General features: G+C 37.0%; 1 protein-coding gene across 4 annotated transcripts in view; it reads right to left on the reverse strand.

Annotated features, from left to right (window-relative positions):
* Positions 1-17,729, reverse strand: part of LOC106667157 (torso-like protein) — a 112,740-nt gene that overhangs the window by 63,369 nt on the left and 31,642 nt on the right. For 3 of the 4 annotated variants that reach the window (XM_014394889.2, XM_014394888.2, XM_014394887.2), the window contains exon 2: positions 6,888-6,951. The exons of the other annotated variant lie outside the window; for it this stretch is intronic. The gene's annotated coding sequence lies outside the window, so the exon portion shown is untranslated. The remainder of the gene's footprint in view (positions 1-6,887; positions 6,952-17,729) is intronic. 4 annotated transcript variants of the gene reach the window in all.

Here is a 17,729-nt window from a genome sequence, read left to right on the forward strand (position 1 = left end):
TGATGCACAAACATCAAAGCGCTGATTTTTTTGGCGATCGTTTAATGAGTGTGGAACCCAATTTTCGAGTTTTTTCACTTTTCCAATCGCCTTGAGGTGGTCAGCGACGGTCGTTTTACTGACTTTGAGTTGCTCTGCAAGTTCTCGAACAGTTGTTTTGGGGTTTTCTTCCACCACTGATCGCAGAACATCATCATTAAGAGAGGAAGGCCTTCCACGACCTTCTTCATCTTCAAGGCTGAAATCTCCCTCCCGAAATTTTTTAAACCACCTTTGCACAGTGCACTCATTAACACAACCCTCGCCCCAGACTTGGTTAATGTTTCTAGCCGTTTGGGCTCCGCTTCGGCCGAGTTTAAACTCGTAAAAGAAAATCGTACGAAATTCTCGCTTTGACATTATAAGGATGACTGAATTATTTCCAAGTAGCGGAATGCTACAGAGGTAAACAAACAATATCATTTGGAAGAGGATTAATAAGTGTTGACATTCATACAAATGAGTAATCCTGTAAACGTAAACAGAATATTTTATATAGATTTTTTTTAATGAAAACTTAAAATCCTGCATTATTTTCCGGACAACCCGATAATTAAGTTAAGTTAGGTTAAAGTTGGGGTCCGTTGGAATGATTAGATTAGGCTAGAAATGGTTAGGTTTTGTTAGGCTAGGAAATGGTGAGGTTAGGTTAGGTCTGGTAATGAAAACTCAAAATAAACTTTAGGTTAATAAAGTTAGGTTAGGAGTGAACGTGTTAAGAATGAGTAGGTCAGGTTAGAATTGGTAGTTGCGGTTAGGAATGCTTAGATTATGAAATTTCATGCTAGGTCAGGAATGGTTAAGTTTCGTAATGAATATGAAAAATAAACATCTTAACTTCTAGGGCTTGGAGAAAAAATTAAAAAAAATGGTAAAAATAAACTTCTAGGGTGTCCACTTGAACAATTATTTCTTTACAATACGGATTCAGGTCTGAAAAAGAAGTACAAGAGGTTATTTCAAGTTAATGTAGGTTAGATTATGAATGGGTAGGTTAGGTTAAGAACGCTTGGTAAGAGAGTTCGGTAAGGAATGGTTAAGTTTGTTAATGAAAATGAACAATAAACGTTATTCTGAGTCTTAAAATCCCCTTGAATAATTAATTATGAATATAACGTATATGCCAGGATTCAGGCTTGATAAGGCTATACACAAATAGTTCGGTCATACATAATAACGGTAGTAACAAAAATATGTACAAAATAAAATATTCTCTAATGAAAATTACGCTAAAAAGGGACAATTAAAGATCTTTGGTGCCGAGTTGTAACAGCAAGAGGTAATCAAGTTAAGTCAGGTTAGGTTAGGTTAGGTAATGGAAACAAAAATAAACTTTATTCTGGGATTGGGGCGTGTACTTAAGTAATTAATTATAAAACAGCGGATTTACAAGGTTAGGCCTGTTAAGGCTATAGAAAAATATCTATTTACAAAAATATATATACACAAATAAAAATACTCTCTAATGAAAGTTATTCTAAAAATGTATACATTTCCACTTCAAGAGCGGAGTATACTACAAACTCTGCCTAAACTAAAAAGGGACAATTAAAAATCTCCAGTTAGGGCAAGATGTTATGAAGTTAGGTTAGGTTATGAAAAGGTTATGAAAACCAAAATTTTCAATATTATAAGTAGATGCTACTCTTTGTTAACCTTGTGAATTAATGGTAGTAGTTTCAAAGTCCTGTTGAAGTTCCTTGTCCTGATTTTCCTAAAGTAGTACAATACTTTATTTACAGCGAGTTAGTGTTATATAGTGGTAGAAGGGCCATTGACATCACCCTTACCTGGAAGATGGTGAAATGTCAAAAAACCAGCACTCTCTAAGCAACCTAAGCAGATCAGGGTGAACGTCAAACCCAGGTTCTACCTACAGACCTAAAAAATAGATTCCACACTTGATTACATGATAACCTGTCTTTTTTTGTGTAATTTTTCGTACAAGGCGCGATGAAGTTGCAGGGTTATGCAGTTATGCAATGTATTTTCAGGGTGTATAAAGGACGTGTAATGGTATTATAGTGACATTCGTCGAGCACAACGATCCAACAGATTCGATTCATGTCGATAAAGAATAAAAGTGTCGAAGGATTAGTCGTCAAGGCCTTAGAGGTGATAATTTTTTAATCCGCCAAATTTACAAGTGGGACAAAAGGTGATCGTACGACCTTGCGTCGGATGAAGGAAGGCTCCATGCCGTCCACGTAGCGCGAGTACGGCCTCGACGGCTCACAAGTGCAAAAGATTTCATAGGTGAGTCGTGATTTTGTGAGAACGAAACTGTGGATGCACAGAGGATCCTCGGGTGAACGTAATGAGAGAAATCTTTTATAAATATTAAACAGTGAACCCACTGAGCGGAATGACATACAGAAAACAGGGAAGCGTTAAAAAAAAAGCGTCCGTCCATGGCCACGAAGTGATGACAGTAACTGTCACATGTGTTAATCAATTAGCGTGAAAGATCGTATTTATGGGCCACACTCGAACCTTTCACCTCATGAATAACCAAACATGATTCCAGTGTACAAATATGAATTGTATTTATCGTATCGACATGCCAAGTTTATGGCGCGCAGGAAATATCGACCGTCCTGCCGTATCGTAGTTCTTCCGAAGTACTCGAGCAAGGATATAAAGAAAGTTTATAGTCCATTGGAACAGCCGTTAAAATGCCATCGACCTCGAGTCAATCGGTTCCCGAGAAACGTACGGAGAAAGGGACGACGCAACATAGGACGTCAAAATCAATTTGTAATAATACAGTTAAATACAATGGCCTCTTTGTCTAAGGGAGTATTCAATCGAATCGTTTCGTTCAAGAATTCATTGCGTGGATCCTCTTGATTTATTCGATTCGAGATTTTATTAGGAAGGGCAGCCTTTCATTTTTCAGTTTTGCAATTTGAGTTTTTCACTTCCACGCTAATCCAAAATGGATTTTTTAAAACTACATGAAAGGACATGAAGAAACCATTTTTTATTAAAACTCAAGCTAACTGCCCTTCAATCTATACTGAAGAAAAACATCAATGTCACAAACACGTAATTAAATATATTAAAAAGACTTCGATCCATCGTCGAGCTTTCGACAGTTCCCTTCATCAGCATTTTCGCGCCTTAGACGCTTGTGCCTTATAAAATCATAAAAGAGATCTTTTCACTAATAAAAAATCCTCATGAGACCCGATAGCGAAGCAGCTATTAAAGCGTTAGCACATCAAAATTAGTCCGTGAATATATGCAACACAGTAACTTGATGATATCTTGGGTACTAGTGCACAGGAAATTTGAGTGATGAACAAGCAGACCCACTGACTAGAGGAGGAACTACAAGACCATACGTCCTGAAACAATTCTCGGGATATCAAAAACAAACAATGAATCCACGATCACAATCCAAAAAAAACAAAAGATAGAATTGGATACAATCTAGAGGTGCTAGACAAAGTAAGCTTATGCTAAACAACCCTCACCAAATTCAATGCTTTATATCGGATAGCCATTAAGCTATTAAAGCATTAGCATGTAAAAAATCTTATTGAAATGAATCAGTTAATGCATCCAAAATCTCCAAAACCTGGCGAAACATAACAACCCGATAATATCTTGGGGTATCAGAAGACGAGGGAATTTTGGATAACGAAAAGGCAGACACACTGGCCAGAGGAGGATCCGCAACATCATAGGCCCTGAATCTATTATTGGAATAATAAAAACAAACATAGAATCCTCCATTCGAAATCACTAAAACCTGGGGAAACTCAACCTGGTGATATCTTGGTGGCAGAGAAACTGGCAAGACAAGGATCCCGGAGACTATAATTGGGATAAGAAGGACAAACACCTCCCAAAATTCGTTAGAGAAGTACATCTTGGTCCTTCAAGCTGTAATACATGCTTACAGAAGTTACAATGACCAAAATAAGATCAGACATGAAGCCATAAAAGCACTAGGACATAAGAAAGTGAAGTCAATGAATACATACAACTTCTCCAAAATCAGTGAATACAATGATGATGATGTCGTGGGTACCAGTACACGAGGGAATGTCGGGTGATGATCAAGCAGACCCACTGGCCAGAGGAGGATCTGCAAGGTCCTGGACCAATTATTGGGATATCAAAAACAAACAGAATGTCCAGATAATGGATCCAAAAAAGACAAAATGGGAAGTGGTTAAACTCTAAAGGTGCTCGACACAGGCTGAAACAATCCTCACCAAGACTCACTGCTACAGTTAGACATGGCTAAACTCAGAATGATAAGACTACCGGTCATTGGCATCTGAGAAAAGACCTTCATAACATAGGTATATTCAATGATGACCCAATTTGTAGGTTATGTAATGAAGAGAAAGAAACTGTCACTCATGTCATTGTCGAATGCGAAACCACCGCTCAATGGAGATATAACCTGGGATACAAAGAAAATCAAGGGAATTGTCAACGACAGTCAATGACCCAGCACTCCTTAAGAGAAGGATCGAATCGATTGCACTAAACAAAGGAACTAGGAATGTACAATAAGCCAGAAGGCTACGGTGCTTGGAGAACAAAAACCCCCGACTTCCTAGTATTTATCATCATCATCAATATCGGATATAATTATATTGGATGAAAATATTTAGTGTATATTATTTTACGTATTGATCACGATGACCAGACTCCTAGAAGAAGAGGATCCTCCCATCCTCCCCGATTAAGAATAGGCTGACAGAGGTCTTTTTGGCCAAAGCCTGCGTATGTGTCCAGCACGTTGGGGGTTCTACTTATTTGAAAGGTGCAACTCCTTGGCTCTATGAATATGAGAATTGTGCTTTAAGACGGCAGCCAAAATAGGACAGATCGGTCGTTTTGGACTAAAGGATTCTTCGCTGTCAAGAAGGATTAGTTAGAAAATTTTCAGTTTCTACTTTAGTATGACTATTTTGGTCTGTGTTATCTCTGAAAGAGAGGAAAGAATGACCGAGACCTTTATTAAAGCACGACTTCCCTCACCCTGTTTATAGTCCATCCCTACGCACTGGAGCTAATGAAATGCCGAAACGCTGATAGACCAACATAGCGAGGCTAGACAGACGAAAACGATAGGTAGCATTTCAGGTTTCATCACCTCTCCGACAACATGGGGAAATTTTACAATTTTTAGTATCATGCCGAACGAGCAATAGGTCACTGATTGGGTCCGTTTTCATTGCGCCATCTTCAGTGAGGAACTGTTTGCTTTTGAATAGATCACCGACCCGCTGACCACCATCCAGCACCACCTCTAATTTTGAATATGTTGCAAAATAAGCTAAAGGAGAGAGGTGTATTTTTTTTAAAAACTTTTTTTGAGTTTCTTGTGTTCATGGTGTTGGTTCGGACCAAAGCATATGATTGGGGGTATTTTTTTTAAATTGGCTTTCGCTGCTTCTGCAACAAAGGGGATATTAAGTGAAAGGTGAGGCTTTATACATAGAAAAAAGGGTTAACAATTTTTCTACGGCCTTTTGGTCGGAATCTTTGGAAGCGTGGGGAGTTTAAGCGCTTGGTTGGCTCCCAAAGTTTGATACCATATGTCCATAGGTTTCATAATCGTGGCGTAGAACCTTTTGCAACATAGTGGAAGTATGGATCATTAGCCAAGTAATTTCTGGGAGGGTAGTAATGCCAGCAGTATATATCGTTAAAAGTTGTGGTGCAAGGATCGTCCCTTGTAGGACGCCAGCTTTGATAGTACAGAAGGGATATCGTCTAACTAGGAAATAATGTCAAACAGGACGATTTTAGAATTATATAGTAAGTACTACGTAGGATGTTTTCTAGTATAACAGTAGGTTAAATAAACGTCCAATTTTGATACGTCAAAAATGAGCATTTTTACTAAATGCAATAGTTCGAATATGTTTTTTTTATACTTCGTGATTGAAGGAAATTTTTCCCCGGCACGTTTCCCGATGGGTTTAGCATGGGGGAAAACTCGGATCAATGTTTGAAGCGGAGTGTGACTGAAGACGAAAAGTGGATTCGGTTGAACGAAGAAATTCATGCGGTTCGCCCGTACAGCTTGACTACACCAAAACAAGTCCAACGCCCTTAGAAAAATATCTCAACTTTGTGGAACATCAGAATTTTTTTTTCAACTTTTAAAATAGATTTACAAAAATCGACTGAGATTGAAAGAAGTACAGTGATTTGAAAGCTAAATTAAATTTCCGTCTAATACGATTTTTTTCCTTAGAAAATGTGGCTTTTTTGTGGTAACAATACGTTATTGTGGCATTGCGTACACCAAACTCTACTGACTATTTTGCTACACTTTCACCTTTAAATTGTGAAGTCTGCCAGGTGATGAACCTACCGTTTGGTCCCATACAATAGTTTCGATCTGTGAGACGAGTTCCGATTTGTCCCATCTTCAGTGCTGGTTGTAACGGCAGTCAGCTCAAAATAAAGAGCATGCAGTTTGTCCCTTTGCGATCGTTTTGGAGTACTTATCGTCGCTGTTTTGTTGTGTCAACGGTTTCGGCTTCTAGCTATCTCCATTTGTGGGTTTTGACCAAAATTATTATTAAAAACCGAAGATGGAAAGAAGCCAAGAGCCAGACAAGCCAATACTGCGAGGATAGGAAGATTAAAATGATCAGAAACGACTTATCTATATTACCATCCTTATCCAGCTTTTACAAAACGTCCAGCATATTTTTACATTTACAATCTACCAGACCAGTTTTTCCTGCTGGCTTCTGCTTTATTACTCTAATTCAAATTTATGCTAATCCGAAAAGTTGGGATTAGCAAAACTCAACTATAGATTGCACGATGTAAACCATAAAAAATATACTGATTGTAATATTTACCCCATCTTGACTGCACCTCCAGCTCTTCCAGCGGTTTTAAATGGAAATCGATTAACACGGGATTCTAAAAGAAAAAGAAAAATATTATTGCCTTAACTATTATTTTATCGGAAAAAATTTTTTGGCACCATATAGTGTATAGTAATTGCCCTTATTTCCATTTTTGGAGAAAACGAGAGGGTTTTATTGCACGTAGTCTGATAGATATCTTGTTTCCATTTTGGTATATTGAGACTGAATGTATTTATTAGCGTGAATGTGTAGTGGACAGGGGCCGGTGGCGGAATGTTGACCCCATACTCCCTTAATAGATTAGTTATACAGGGTGTTTTTAACTTCCGCCCCTCTATATTTTCTTACTGGTGCGTTTTTGTGAAAAATCCCGAGACACTTAAAAATTTATTTTTTGTCTAGTTTTATTTAGTTACTAGTTCGTATGTCCATGCGATTGTTAGAACAGCGGATAAGAATAGGCCAAGCGAGGTTGACAAATGGAGACTTACTTTTGGTCGCTCGATGTGTTCCCCTTAAAAGAAAGGAAATGGCTTGGCTCCATATAAAGAGCATTTAGTACAGAAAACAGGCCTATTTTATTGTTCACAGTTGTGACATATATCTTATTTGATGTTCCTTTTTCTGTGTATTAAGACTGAATTAATTTATTAGCGTGATTGCGTGTGTAGTGAAACGATGGCGAAATATTGAGTATCCCATAGACTCTCAATTGATGGCGAAAGAATGCATTTAAGTGGTTTAGATTTAGAAACTGGTGCGTTGGGGGGCTGAAAATACCTAACTGTGGAGCCCAACCTCGATAAGAGATAAGATCGAGGTCTGACCCCTGACATCGAAAACCCGAGGTGGGTGATTGTTGAAGGCTGCAGATGATTTATTTTAAATTAGGCAAAAGCGGGAAATGCAGCCACGCTTTTCATCGGCCGTAGGACATACGAAAAATCCAGGTAAAATCGATCTTATGGCTGACAAGGACAAATTTATTTAATTTACTTCTGTTTGTAAAAAAGTACCAACGGTGTTACGTTTAACGACGTTGAAACACGATACAAATAAAAATACATTAAACAATAATTTTCTCTTCGAAAACAACCGAAACCGATCCGGAATCTCGTGATTTGCCTAACACTTTCCACTCTGAAAGTCAGAGGTTTGACCCCCTCGGAGCTATATTTTTAAATAAAACACTCCACCGGAAAAAACAAACAGTGACTGGCGGTTTCGGCCGATTTACAAACGATGGGCTTATAAAAGGAATTTTCACTTCCTTTAAGCATTAGGCAAAATAGCAAATCACGGTGGTAATAGTAGACGAAAGCCAGTTTTAGTACGAATCCCCTTCCGAGGGCCCAATTTATCCCCACGGCTTTTCCTGTTTTTCGACCTAAAGAAAACCTAACCGAACAGCACGAATTGAAGTGTGCAAATTAGAAAAGAAACATCGATTCAACCTACGACAATGAACTGTCGAATCGGATTGTTTTAATTCTGCCGGGAAGAAAGAGGCCTTCGACAAAAGAACAATGGATTTATAAGCATAGTAACGCTCGTGAAGAATTGTAACTACATTATTAAAAAGTTTTTATAGTTTGTTGCAAGCACTCGTACTTAGAACGATATGTTTCAAAACAGCGGTAAACCAAACAATTATTCCCTTTACATGAATAATACACATTCCAGATTGTTCTTAATGCTATAAAATTCCGGGCAAAACAACTACGGCCAGTATTGCACCCAGAGGACACGTATCATGAGAAGCAATGCATCAGTTTGTTATCGGGTTATGGCGAGGAGGTCTTGGAGCCATCGTCGTTTGAGGCGACTTGGAGGGTTTTTGGAATGGAAAATCGTGGAGAGGATTTGAGCAGGATGGAGTAAACCATCCATGAATTGAACGATTGGAGTAAAACTTGAAGAAGCGTGGAAGGTCAAGGTCATTATAGATAGACAGGTTAGAGATATATTAAGAAGTTTGAAGGGCTCCAGATGCTCTCGCAGTAGGGTTAGGATGGGTTAGAAAACAGGAGTGAAACATGAGGAAGGGGGAACGAATCAATTCTTGGACGAAGAGAATGTTAAGATCATTGTGGATGGTGAAGTTGGAAAATTCTTCCGAGGACTTTGTAATGCTTGGATTCGTCGGATGGCTTGGTAGCCCCACAGCTCTATATGTTCGAATTCGTCCAAGTAATGTTTAGTATAGATTTTGTTCTTTACAGTCATGTTTGATTTTGGTCCTATAAGTCTTCGTAGTTGTCCAAATCGTCAACTTAGTTCTTGTCGTTTTAGTCTTGTGTGATTATTTCACATCAGTCTACGTAGGTATTTTTTTTTCTTTTTTGGCGTTATGAACTATGCATATTAGCCATGTGACAATTCATATATGTGTGTTCAAATTTGGGGGGGTTATTGTGAAAAAAGGGCCAGAGGCGACGGTGGGAATCGAACCCACGACCGCGGCGTGAGAGTCTCTCATGCTAACCACTCGGCTACCGCGGTCCCCTCGACGTACGTAGGTATGTTATTTGTATAGTCAGTAGTTCTTTACTGTTAACGTATAGGTTGGTAAAGATGTTTGCTTAGCGTGGACGTAATTTGGGTGAATTTGTACTCGTTCAGTTTCATTTTCCCGTTTTGCACCATTCTTCAATGAGCTCAGGTTGTTCCGGATATTGCAGGTGGCTTGTGGTTTGGATGCTTCTGGATATTGGATGTTGTAAGGATGGTGTTGGGATGTATCGGCAGGCCAGCAGTATAAATTGTAGGATGGGACCAAGAATGCTCCCTTGCTGGACGCCTGGATTTCTGACTGTAAAACAGAAATAAAGAAAATAATGTACGCAGTAATAGCCATGGCATCTTTGGTGTTAAGCCAGTTACAACACGAAAATTCAATTATTGAAAAAATACACATGCATAAACGTAAATATTTTATTAAATTCACTATTTTTTCGTGTTCCGCTTGACCAATTAATAACATTCAATTAATTAAGGTTTTAAGTTGAGATAAAAAGTCAGTGTCACGAGCGGGATTCGAACCCACAACCTTCGGCTTGATACGCCGCTAGTCTACCACTTGAGCTATCGTGACTTCGATCCCTTCTGGCACTAACTTCCCATCTCAACCCCACCTTTTGAATTTTCCCTCCTTTTTGCCTTTTCCTCCACCTTTTTCATTTGTCGCCGAGAATCCAATCCGATTACACATTTGATAAATGGCACAAAGGAGGGAAAATTCAAAAGGTGGGGTTGAGATGGGAGGTTGATGTCCGAGTGGATGGAAGTCACGTAGCTCAAGTGGTAGAACAGCGGCGTATTTAGCCTAAGATCGTGGGTTCGAACCTGGCTTGTGGCACTGACTTTCTTATCTCAACCAAAACCTTAATTAACTGAAAAGGTTGTGATAATTTTACTAGATTATAATTTTTATCTAAAATATTGTTGAGATGAAAAACCAAGACGTTAGATAAAAAGTATATTTAATTAAAATTACAAATGAAAAAGTTTGGAGGACAAGGCAAAAAGGAGGGAAAATTCAAAAGGTGGGGTTGAGATAGGAAGTTAGTGCCCGAGGGGATCGAAGTCACGATAGCTCAAGTGGTAGAGCAGCGGCGTATCAAGCCGAAGGTCGTGGGTTCGAATCCCGCTCGTGACACTGACTTTTTTTATCTCAACTTAAAACCTTAATTAATTGAATGTAAATATTTTATGTTAGTTTCGGTCAGCCCCACCCTCGCTATTTTTTCTTTTCTATCAATTTGTGTGTGATTGGTTTTATTTTCATTATATTTGTTTCCTTGTGCGTAGTTTTTGTTGAATACAAATTCGGGAAAATTGAAAAATAAATTTTTTCCATCAATTTTCCGCCTTTCAAATACCGCCGATTTTCCCTCGAAAATCACATAAATCATAACTTTAAAACAACTTCACCAATCCACAGGAGGGTTTATACGATTCTAGAACCCTGTAAAATATACGTAAATGGAACAAACCTAGTCGTCGTAGATAAATCAGAACCAGAGGATATCAAATAAAACATTGAATGTGTTTTATTGATTTAATCCTTATTTTCTCACCAACTACGATGTTGACATAATTCGAAAAAATAAAAATTTAGCTTTCCAACTGTTGTAATAAATTCGCATTTTGATATAATCCAGACTACATGTATTTTTAACTTGAACACTGGACATCGGATAAAAAATTCCCTTTGGCCAATACAGCGCACGATTATTGATTTTTTGTTCCCTATAAAAACTCCGATTTAAGGGTTTTAAACGCTGCTAAATATGAATCCGAAAAGTTTTTTTTACAAAATTTTTTGCATGAGCGAGCGAAAAATAAGACGTGTGGGGAGCTTTTGTTGATTTCACCCTTATTTTTCGTAAAAGGGCCATTTTTTTGTTTGATATAATAAATTCGTATTAAAAGGCTTTAAAGGGTGCTTGAAATTAATCGACTTTTTTGTCAATTTCATCCTTATTGTTCCAATAACGAGATAAAATTTAAACGTTGTTTGCTCAATCTGAAAGAAGACAAATTAGGTTTCATACATAAAGTAAAATTTCATATTTGAATAAGTCCAGAGGAATTATTTATTTATAACAATAACACCGGTCATTGGAAGCAAAAATATCACTTAGGGAAGTCCGTCCAAAAATGTCTATTTTTTGTTTGCAATAAAAAGTCGTATTTAAAGGCTTAAAAAAATAAGAATTGGTTTTATCCAAAATTTTTTGGCCTACTTTACTAGGGGCGTAATACGTATAAAAAAGACTTTTGAGGAGTTTTGGTTGTTTTCATCTTTATTTTTCTCACTTAAAATGACATAACATCTAAACATTGTTGGCATAAACTAAAAAAAATAAAATAAAATAAATAATATTAAATGGAGTTAGGATTTTTTTTGGTCGAACTCCGGCCATCGGAGGAAAAAATTCCCCCTGATTTTACCAACCCGAAAGAGTCTACTTTTTGTTTCCCATAAGAATTCGTATTTATCGGCTTTAAAGAGTGCAAACAAATCTGGATAATTTAATTTTTTTTACTCTATTTTACCATAAAATAAAACGTTTGAGAAGTTTTTGTTGATTTCATCCTTATTTTTCTTACTTCTGACATAACTTCTAAAAATTGTTAACAAATGCTGAGAGAAGGGAGATTTGCCTTTCCAACCGTTCAAAACTGTACATCAGAGAAAATAAAATTGCTGGATAATCTATCTTAAAAATGTCTATTTTTAGTTTTACTATAAAAATTCGTATTTAAGGACTTTAATGTTTGTATTTTTCATAAACAAATGTTTTGGTTTACTTTCTATTATAAAGTAAGTATTTTGGGCGTTTTTCATGAATTACTTTTTTCACTTATAGTGGTATAACAACTAAACATTGCTCATCATTAGCTGGAAGAAGAGAGATTAAAGCTAACCATTTATTAACCTATCTTAATCATTTCCTAATCTAATCATGCCTAACCATTTTCTAACATAACCTAACCAAACCTAACCATTTTAAAACTTAACCTAACCAAACCTAACAATTTCCTGACCTAACTACACTAGTTCTTAACCTAACCAATCTAGCCACCCTAATCATTATTAACCTAAAATAATCATTTCCTAACCTAACTTAATCAAGCCTAACAATTTCCTAACCTAACTTAAACATTTCTTAACCTAACCTAACCAAACCTAACTAATTCTGGATTTATGATTTATAGATTGCTAGATACCATATTTCGTCAACACGTGGAGCGCTGTTGACTCTTTTATCAAAGATTTAAAACAAAAAACTTATCATAGCCCTTTTACACTAGTACGTTTTTTGATGAAACGAGTTTGTTAAGTGTTTTGAGCCACAAATTTACTTGTGAAAAAGAGCCTTGAGACAAAAATTTCATATTTTGGCTATAGAAGATTTCACTCTGAACCTTAACTGATTTTTGGCACTTTTCATTTATTTTTAACATTCATTTCGAATTATAATATCGTTTCAATTGTCTAATGTTTATACCCTTATGCCCCCTTACGTTCTTCAAATGAGATAAAATCAGAAAGGTTGAAAACCCGACGACTTACCGACAAAATTCTGATCCTACTACCGTAGATCGATTATGCAGGAATAAAAATTGAAACTGGACCTGGAGCAAGTTTTGGATGAAAGCAACAGCTTGAAAAAGAAACCGAGAGGCCTTTTAGCATAAACCCTTTTGTCAAAACCCAGTTTCGATCGGAGGAATGCTGCCCGACGGGTCTCAACCGTTCGCTACGACTTTTATTAGCTCGGAGGGGGATGTTTTCACCCAAATAATTAACAAATTTCATTGTGAATTGCTGAATCAAAAATTAATACGTTGAACTTCATTTTTTCGTCTTATTTTTCGACTATTTGTTGTAAAATTGAAAAGAAACTTGGGAAAAGGAGGATTTTTTGAACATAATTAATTTATTTCTATAAATTTTCTGTCGTGATCAAAATACCGAACCAGAACTTAATTGCAACTTAACAATGATTGTAATGTCGTGGACATTTCATAAAATCTAGACGAGTTGTCTATTTTTAACTGTAACACTGGACAAATGGCTAATCCAGCCCGAAAGTGTCTATTTTTGTTTCATATAAAAATTCGTGTTCAAAGGTTTCTAAAGGGTGCTTAAAACGAATTAGAAGTATTTTTTTTCGACAAAAGTTTTTTGCCTACTTTATGTGGTTAGATTAAAACGTAAAATATAACGTTTGTACAGCTTTTGGTGGTTAGAGTTAGAGGTCAAAGGAGTATTCGATTCATCAATCATCATCTTATTTCAAATCCTGATGATGATGAAATGAATGCGTCTGACAGACCAGGTGAGCTATCCTAGGCATACCAGGATAGGATACGACCAAACTACCAATAAATTGTAAAGAAACCACCTAACTTATTCGTCAAAACTGTTTTGGCAATGAGTTCGGGTCGTAAATTTAAATGAAATGCGGCTTCTAAGTTAGAGTGTTATCTGAAGAATCCAGTATATCAAAAAGCGATTTATTTTTACAAAACCAAGTGATATTGGATTTAATTCACTACGTGGGTGTTTGAGAATCTGTTTTCATCTTGAAAAGACAAAATGTGGGGGAAAATTCAGGGGAACTCGGGACAGTGATGAGCACCGTGTCAACACCGTTGCGGCCACCGATGCACTTTCGAAAATGCTGAAATAATTATTATTTGTTATTATTATTTACACCTGCAACTTTACTTACACTAAATAAATTTAATAGTTCATAGGATAAAATGAAATTAAACATGATGGGAGAAGTCGTGATATACCCTCACACTGCACACACGTCAACGACTGATGTCAATTTCTTCAGTGTTCTTATAGTGAACGAATGGAATATGGAAATTAGTGTGAATGGTTTTAATGAAGACTTAGAAAGGAGCATTAAATTCTTTTTTTTAGAATTTGCGATTGTTGAGACGGGATACGGCATAAATTGGGATGTTTGGTGAGCTCCAAACTTCCACTTCATAGGTCCATATCGGAAGAGAGTTTTATAAATGGTCAGTTTGTTGTTAAGGTTTTGGTGTGGTAGTTGGTCGAGTAGACTCAGCAAGAATTTCGGTTCATGTCTTGTCGTTTCAGGGGAGTGTGTGGATTACACGTCAGTATTTTATCGATGTACAGTCCCAGGTCTCGAACTATGTCAGTAGTCGGTATCCGTATGTCATTCAATCGGTAATGGAAGGCAAAGTGACAAGAGTACATTTGCTTTTGTTCACTTTGATTCTCAATTTGCGATACCTGTTTTCTAATAGGGTGAGGGGACTTTGAAGACATTAACTTACAATGGATTGGCTGGAGTGAAAAGCGAGGATAGCCGTGTCGTATTTGTCTGTATTTGGGTAATGTCAGAAGTGTGTACTATAAAGAGGATCGCGCCAAGAATATTTCCTTGGGGGACACCAGATTTTACTATAATATAAAAGGAGAAAAGGATGTTCCCTGACAGACTCGGCAGTAAAAAGTTCAGTGCTAAACTTTGAAATCCTGCACCGCGAAAAATAAGAATAGTTTGAAGATTTTTCATTAACGTTAACATCGCATGCGCACGATGTCGTTTTAAAAGGAATTTTTTCTTAACAACAAACTTTACAAAACAAAAAATAGTCGTGGAAGAGGGTCAAAGCGTGGGTCCGTCGACCTTGTCTGTTATAGATCCTTTCTCGAAGGGTTGTAGAGGCGAAACCCTGTGATTTTATTATTTCCGAGACGGGCGGAAATGGTCGTGGGACAAAAGCGACCCTGGACTCTCGTAGGGCCTCGTTCGTGTCGACTTTTACCCCGGGTGTTTACGCCTCCGAACCCCCCCAGGGAGGGAATTTCGTCAGGCCGAAATCGGTGCAATCCCGGGTACGCCCTTGTTATTTTGACACGCCTCGGTGCTATCTCGCTATCTCGACTCAGACATCGGTGTAAACGGGACGTGGAAATGATGAGCCGCTGTTGAAACGGGGTCAAAGCCGTGCGCCTTTTGCACGATTCCCGATATCGGGATTCTCTCCCATTTATGGATATCAAACCCGGCATAAAATAGCAATTCAGGCTGAGCTGATAATACAAATCTCAACTTTTGTTCCATAAAAAAATGCAAATATTTAAATTCTTTTATATTTTTTTATTAATTAATGAGAAATTTCTCAAATTTCCAAAAGCAATCATTCTGATTTAATTTATTTACAACGTTATCAACCATTTAATTATTTAATCTACTCTGATTTGATAAGTAGATTAAATTAAAAATAGCTCAATTCTGTACCATTACTTTATAGGAGTACAATTTAAGTTAGAAAAATATAATAGACATTAAATTAACCTTATCCAAGCTTTTATCCCAAATTTTTTCAAAGTGTTCTGTTGGTAATGGTAATGAGGATACTAGGAAGCGGGGTTTATGCTCCCCAGACACTGCTGCCTTTGGCTTATTGTACCTTCCTAGTTTCCTAGTTCAGCTAGTAGTCGCTGATACAATTTCATTCCCTAAACTTTTTTTGTTAGTGTAACGATGAACTAGATTATCGACCTGCTGGATACAAGAAGTCTTTTCAGAGGATCTTCGGAAGAGGTCAAAACAGAGAAAACTTCCTGACGGTTTTCGCCGAGCTTTCGACAGTTTTATACTGTCATCTTCAGGGCCTGNTTGTTTGTTTATATGATAATAAAACAGGCCCTGAAGATGACAGTATAAAACTGTCGAAAGCTCGGCGAAAACCGTAAGGAAGTTTTCTCTGTTTTAACCTCTTCCGAAGATCCTCTGAAAAGACTTTTTTTTGTTAGGTTAAATGGTTACCCAAAATTCCTCTGTGTCCTGGCAACCGAGATATCATCACGTTGTTGTGTTTCCCCAGGTTTTGGGGATTTTGGATGCATGAACTGACTAATTTTGATGTGATTTTTTTACGTGCTAATGATTTAATAGCTGCTAGGCTGTCAGATCTTACGAGGATTTTTTTGCCCGTGGGGCAAATTCATAAAAAAACAAGGGCACCATTTTTATGGCATGTATTTCTGCTTGAAAGACCTAAGTGTACTTCCCTAATGAGTTTGATTGCTCATGTTTCGGGCTTGTACAGAAAATCCGGTTCTTTCGTTTGTTTTGGAGCCATCTGTATATCATATCGTTGTATCTGATGCTCTCCTGAATTCTTCCTCTCCTTACTTTATAGAATGTTGTAAAAAACGTTTCCGGTATCTTATAGTCAGAACCCATTTCTACGAATGGGTGTCTGATTTTATTAATTGTGGCTGTTTGCCCGAATTATTTAGTTCATATCCGGTTTGACTGTTTTTGGAGCCTAAATGAGCTTTTCCCAGCCTCTCCTGTATAAACGTTTCCAGTGGAGGTAGGTTTAGCAGAGTTTTAGTGCACTTGTAGGGTTGTTCTCATTGCCCCTGTGATACATAGGTTTGATAATCCTATGCTGCCTAGTGATTAAGTAGCTACTTTTTTGTATAAGTAGGTTAAATTAAAAATAGCTAAATTCTATACCATTACTTTGTAGGAGTACAATTTAAGTTAGAAAAATATAATAGTATTAAATTAACCTTATCCAAGCTTTTATTACAAATCTTTTCAAAGTAGTGCAGCTAGAAACGAAGTTTACATTCGCTTTTTGTAGAGCCCAATACAAATTTTTGCGCTTCAAAACTCTGGTTTTTCCCTCAAAAATCACTTAAACCGTGAAACAACTTCACCGATTCACGGTAGGGTTTACAGGAAACAAACCTGGCGTAAGAGATCTGAACCGGAGAGGTAAAATAAAAGGTTTAGGGAGTTTTTGTCGATTTAATCTTTATTTTCTCACCAGTAACGATGCTGGCACAAGTTTGAAATGAAAAATTCAGCTTTCCGACTGTAGTAATAGTCAAATTAGGATAAAACCGAGCGGAGTTAGTATATTTAACCGGAACACCGGAAATCGGAGAAAAAATGATACTTTTTTTGGTAGCTTATCCATCCTCAAAACATGTATTTTTTTATCAGTATAAATATTCATATTTAAAAGCTTAAAAGTATACTTTAAACGAATCAGAAGTGGTTTTTTGATAAAACAATTTTTTCCCAATTTTACCATGAGAGTAAAACATATAAAATAAGAAATTGGATGAGCTTTTGTTGATTTCGTCCGTATTTTTCGTAAAATGTCTTTTTTTTTGCTATAAAGATTAGTGTGGTGATTAGTGACCGTTAATCGATATTTATTTAGAAATCGTGAGATGCGGTCTGGTGTGATGTAGGTTTCAGAAAAACATTTTCTTTATCGTGCCAACGTTTCGATCTTTAT

The sequence above is a fragment of the Cimex lectularius genome, unplaced genomic scaffold (assembly GCF_000648675.2).
Source record: "Cimex lectularius strain Harlan isolate CLEC.00 unplaced genomic scaffold, Clec_2.1 scaffold207, whole genome shotgun sequence".
Taxonomy (NCBI): Eukaryota; Metazoa; Arthropoda; class Insecta; order Hemiptera; family Cimicidae; genus Cimex; species Cimex lectularius.